This window comes from Vidua macroura, chromosome 7, assembly GCF_024509145.1.
Source record: "Vidua macroura isolate BioBank_ID:100142 chromosome 7, ASM2450914v1, whole genome shotgun sequence".
In the NCBI taxonomy this organism is placed as follows: Eukaryota; Metazoa; Chordata; class Aves; order Passeriformes; family Viduidae; genus Vidua; species Vidua macroura.
In genome coordinates this window covers 21,390,858-21,397,255 of record NC_071577.1, presented here as the reverse complement: position 1 = coordinate 21,397,255, position 6,398 = coordinate 21,390,858, and positions in this window count along the sequence as shown.

Sequence of the window (6,398 nt, the reverse complement as noted above, 5' to 3'; positions counted from 1 at the left end):
ACCATCCTGCTACCATAGCAATTGCTAGCTAGTTAAGTTCCATCTATTGCATTCAAAATTTCAAAAGCCTGTACTACATTTTAAAGAACAATTAGGAATGTCTAAAAACCAGAAAAGCATTTGTAGGGTAGGAAAATCCAGTTCACACACAAGATTTAATTCTGGTATCAAATCACCAATAGAAAACTAGATACAAGATACAAGATACAAGATGATCGGTGTGATTTACAGGGACTATGGGAGCTAGAAAACCTTCAGCCCTTCCTTCCTCTTGCTACCTCTCTTCTACGGCATTCCCCTCCCAGCTGCTGAGCAGGGCTCAACTGTAAGCAGCTCTTAAAATGTGCATTATGGCTACAGACAACCCAGGAACACAGCTAAATTTCATGCACTATAATTGAAAAGATCTTCATTGGGTTAGATTCATTGTGTATTTGTGAAGAACAAGAGCAGACAAATAAGATGTTGGCTCAGAATACAAGTTCAGTTATATCAGTACATTTTACAGAGAAGAACATAGAACTAATCCAGTGATTTGGGGAGAGGAGTAAGGAAGAAGAAAAAAAAAAAAAAAAGTGGATGCATTTTCCAGTGTCCCCAACACAACCTACTCTCCCACATATGGTCAGTCTGAATGTGCTATATATAGCATAGAGACTCTCATACCAGATTCCCAAACAGAAGTTTAGCTCTTGATTAAAACACCTACAGGAATAATGCATTTGATAGATTTTTGACACATTGCTGGCATGCATGCTTGCGGAAGCACAAAATCAGCTGACAGCAGGTATTAAGTCTTCTGTACAAAAAAGTTCAATACTAGGGACTTCATCAAACACTATTCCTCTTGTAGCAGCCAACAGTAACTCTGTTCATTTTAGAATCCAATCACAGAACAAAGACGCCAAAAAATAAATGCAAATATCTATAAGCAATTTGAATACACTAAATATGAGTTTAGTGGCTTTACCCTAGAAGATAATAAAATATTCCCTCTTAGTTTTAATGTAATTTTGATCTTTATGTCTTCATTCCCCTATCTGCAAAACAAAGCAGAGATTGTAACTTTAAACTGATAGTCAGTTTAAGTAAGCCAAAACTAAATTAAACAATCTGGAAGAAACCTCTCAGATTTTTGTTTGCAGCTCTTTTAGTATTTGATTTACACAAAATTCCACAGAGGATGAATGATAAAAAGGAGTCAACAGAATCTTTTCTATCATCCCAAATACAACATCAAAACACATTTGCCAAAATGAGCTCTATTTTCCTTGAATTTGCATTTGTGTTTGCAATTGTGCACATGTTAATAGTTGACTCAAATTCTGCAGCTAGAGTCTGCTCTTTTTCTCAGCAAATTTCTTCAGGTGAAAAAGTGGGAGATGGTTGGAAGGAAGCCTGGTTCTTTTAATCTTATCTAAGCTGTCCTGAAAGGAGTTGCAGCTGAAGATAAGGGATGTTGAGTCACATGCCTTTTCTGCCTTGGAGTTTGTATTGTGTATGGGGAATGATCCCATTTCTGTAGCACCAATTTAAGCTACTGCAATTCCAGCATCTTTACAGATGTTCCTGATATGCACAAATATGAAGACAACTAGGCATTAATTGTGGCAGTAAAATTAGGAATTAGGACTACCATCTACTGCCACTGTAATGCCATGTTAAAAAAAAAAAAAAAAAAAAAAGCAGCCATGCTTTGCCTTTGAAGTGATCTTTACTTGGGCTGTCCCTGGCTAAAAGGGTTTAAGGGGAGGAGGTGAAATTTTTCCTCATCTCTGAGGTGACATTTAACAGACCTGGGAAACAGACATCAGCTGTGATGGTCTACTCAGGAAGGGCTATGCCATGAATGACTTCTAAAAGCAAATAAAATAGCAATACACTCCGTATATTTAAAGTCTTTGACAAAGTATATTCATTCAGTATATTTAAATTCTTTGACAAAAGACTTCTTCCTCTTGACTTTATCTTCTTGATAGTAACTGTTACCAACAGGGCTGAGATGGACCAAATACTTGACCCAGTGAAGAGTGTAGCAAAGAAACACAATACTCAAAGAATGCTACTTCAAAATCCTTGTAAACTGCAAATTCCTCCTGCTTGCATTTGACAGAGTAACTCTGAACTATGCACAGCATGCTTCATAATATATAATTATTAGAACCAGGAGCAAGCATTTACATTTGAGGCAACATCACCTTTTTTCCCCCTCAAATTATTTTGAAATCCTTCCACTAAAGCTGCATATGTTTAGAGTGGGATAAGAAGTTCAACTGCAGAATAGAGTTCTCAAGAGGTTCTCAAGCTAAGGAGGCAAAAAGATCTAAGATCCACTGTTTTGCACCACAGCACAAGTAACAGGAAGTTTGTGTAAGTGGTTGCTGCTTTGTCTAGGTCAGGCTCCATGAGCATGCAGAAAAAAAAAAAAAGTACTGCTGTTTGCTAACCTTTCTGCATCATCCATCATCTCCCAGTTCCCAGTTACAGCTTAGAACCATCATCCCAGGACTCAGCAACCTCTACAGGTATGTAGTAGTTGTTATTATATAACTCATGGAAGCGACTTTTGTACCATATTTTGAGCAGTTCTGTCCCACAGTGCTCCCAGCATCTCTAATGTCTACAAACCACAGTGAAATAATTAAAGATGCTCCACAAAAAAAGGTCACTAATCTATAAATTGAGTTCACATATCCACATAAGAAACTGCCTAGAACAGAAAAATGTAATGGAGATGCTTCAGGATCCTCTTCACAGGCACTACGTCTTTCAATATTCTCATATGCAGCTAGCATATATTTGAAGTTCTCAGCTCAACATATCATCTCAAGAATATAAGAAAATACAAAACTAAGAAGTTCCTTAACTTTAACCAGAAGGAACATTCCCTCCCAGTTATGACACCTTCATCAGCACTACCACCTCATTCTTGAAAAATTGTATCAGGGAAAAAAGATTTCCTGAAAATGTGAGCAATGAAAGCAGTTAATTAAAAGAAGTGGAGAAGGAGCAGACTGTTGGGCTACCTTTGGATCCAGAAAAAGACGGAAAAAATGAGCTTGTAATCTGCTCACTTTAGATAGCTTCTTAAATGAATTTCATTTAGCTACAATTATATTTTTACCCATTCCTTTGAATTTGCTTACTCTTTTCTGAAGGTCTTCATACTCTGAGATGATCCAGAGAGTATGAGAACTCATTTTAACCACTAAAACATTACAGAATATTAATAGTTACAAATAGAGTGTAGCAAAACTATTTTACTACTACTTGATGCTCTGTACGTAAAGTTTTTATTTCCCTGTTCATCAGGTGAAGATATGGTTAACATAAGGAAATGCAATATAGCCTTAGACATTTATTGTGTATGCAGTATCCAAAGCTCAGTACAATACACCTTTGTGAAGAGAGTGTGGAAATCATTGTTCAAAAATCCACTTTATTTTCCACAGTATAGAAGAACTGAAGGTTTTCAAGAGGTTTTCAGAAAAGAAGGCTGAAGGTCTGTCACATTACAATAACACTAAAATGGTCTAAGTTCTTATAAAAAGGAAAAGTACATGCAAAGGGCAACAATAAGCAGCCTAGGTTCCCAACTAACTCTCTCTGCCATTGCAATAGGTGACACTATTCATACAAGAGATCTTTTCTGTGTCTCCTATTTTCTCTACTTCAGGGACACCTCTGGTAGCCCACACCATATTACAGGCCAGGTAGGAGGATAAATCAGCTATTCCCATCCTGATATTTCCAATCCATAGTTATACACAATGCCCAGATAGACCATTCAAAAGAAAAACTATAAAAACATCTACCATATTATGTGTTTTGGTCTCTTTTTGAACCAAAGTGGCTATAGTGACAGCACTGTTACTCCTGCATTACATAAATTTCCTGAAGTTTTAAAGAAGCTGTTAGCTGTAGTACTGATATTAATAGCCTTGCTCTCTCAGTCATCTCTCAGCAAACCTGTGCAGTCAGCAATAACCACGCAACCTTCAAACGTGAATCAAGGCTGACACCCCATGGACGTATCTTGTAACTGATTTGTTTGGTTTTTTTCAACCTGACTTTTTAAGAACTGAGATTCCACATTGAAATTTTACTCCAGACCTTCAGGACCCTTCTGAAAAACATTTGAAAAGATTCAGTTGTTCAATAAGATACACAAGACATAAACAAATCAGCTGAAAACTCACATTATGTATAAAATTACTTGTTTTCTTAAGAGCCTCTAACAAGTCAGATGTTTTGTAGCACTACACACAAGCATTTAACAAGTTAGGAATCCTGCAAGCTTTAAAAAATTTAGAGAATCTAGTCCTACCTCTATAATCGTTACAGTTAATATATGATAATAACAAAAGCAGAGTAGAAATATGTTTTGACTGTAAAGCTTTGTGGTAGGTAAACTACTTCAGAAATGGACATCTGTTTTCTGTATTTCCACATAATCCTTTTTACAAGCATTACAAAGCATAAGCATGGTATTAGATTTGGTACTAGTGATCATTTAGAAACTACAGTATTAATACATACTTCTAGCCGTTGAATTTCAATCTAACACCAAGGGAAGTAATTGTTTTGTGGAAGTAGAATACACAACACATGAAAAATAACCCCTTATACATCAAAAAAGTAAGTTCTCTTTCTCTTGCTTCATTTATTTCAAAAGCATCAATTCTATCACAGACAAGTCAATTTTTATTGGGGGAGTATCATTAAATCTAACAGAGATCTAAGCTATGCACATGTTTGCTAAATACTGCAAAACAGAGAAATTTACATTAGTCTCCTCAAAGACATCAGCTATTATGATTTTGTCCATGCCTGGTTCCTAAACCACGTCTTCACTACAAAAATATGTTATACTGCACTGAATGTGTCACACAGCTTTTGTGAATACTTAAGCATTTAAAAACCCATCTTCACACTGCAGACTGCACTCCCTCACCCCTGCAGAGTATTCTATGGCTATCTCAGATGCTTAAGCAACCTTGTAAATCAACTGCAGTAGGAAACAAATCTGTACTTCAGAAAGCCACTAGCCATTTATTGTCCCCACTCCTGGGAAAACATCGCTCTCAGGTTAAATGGACTTCAGCCTTCCGAGCTCAGGAGGCCTTTACAGTAGCTGCCGTAAGAGCCAAGCCGGTTGCACTCGGGAGGAGGGTTGGTTGGTTCTACGCAGAGGTGCTGCGGCACTTTTAGTTCTACGTACCAGCTCAGCGGCAGCTGGCAATCAAACGTTGCCTCCGAAAAGCCGCAGACACCGAGCCCAGCCAGCGCGGAGCCGGCGGGGCAAGGCCGACACAGCCCGCGCGTCCCGGCAGCACGGCGAGTCCCCACCTCGGGCCCGCCTGCTCGCTTCGCTCGGCAGCTCTACCGCAATTCAGCTTCCACCAAGCGTCCTTTTATCACCCACGTATCTTAAAGCGCCTTCTTAACCACCTTCTGCTAAAAAGCAAAAATCAGCAGGCTTGGTGCTGCGCATATTTAATTATAAAGATGGTTAAACACTGCCTACTGCCATCAGTTGTACCTGTGCAATGACATTCAATAATAATTACATGTCTTTAAGCTCTTAACTCACCAAACCATACTACAGCCTCCCTCAGCTAATGCGCGCCTACACATAAAAACCGATCTATGGACTGTGCTACAGGTGCACCAGAAGGAAAGAGCTGTTTGAACATCACAAAAATTAACAGATAAGATTTCATCCTAACACAACTCCACAAAAATGCTGTTTACATTCTATAAGTGTTCATTTAGAAATCACAGTATAGTTTGCATTGGAAGGGACCTTTAAAAGTCCCCTAGTCCAACACCCCTGCAGTGCCCAGGGATACCTTCAACCAGATCAGGTTGTTCAAAGCTCCATCCAACCTCCATCGAATGTTTCCAGGCATGATACATCTACCACCTCTCTGAACACTCTGGTCCAGTGTTTTATCATCCTCATTGCAAAGAATGTCTTCCTTATATCTAATCTACCCTCTTTTAGTCTAAAACCATTACCCCTTGTGCCATTCCAACAAGCCCTACTAAAAAATCTATGCCCATCTTTCTCGTAGGTCCTCTTCAAGTACTGGAAGGCCACCATGAGGTATCCCTTGAGCCCGCTCCTCGCAAGACCAAAAAATGTCAACTCTCTCAGCCTCTAAATGTATGCTTACAGATACCTTTTTAAAAAGCTCTGAATGAGGTAGAGGTTTACTAATTTACGAGCATGAAGACCTACCCCTACCTCTACTAGCACAGTATTTCACCACAAGCAAATGCTGCATAATAGGGCTGATGTTTCACTGAGAGCTCTCTGAGGGGTTTGTGAAGAGCTGTAGATACCCACTGACATTGAGATGCCTACCAGTATTCATGATGACGTGTAAATAACA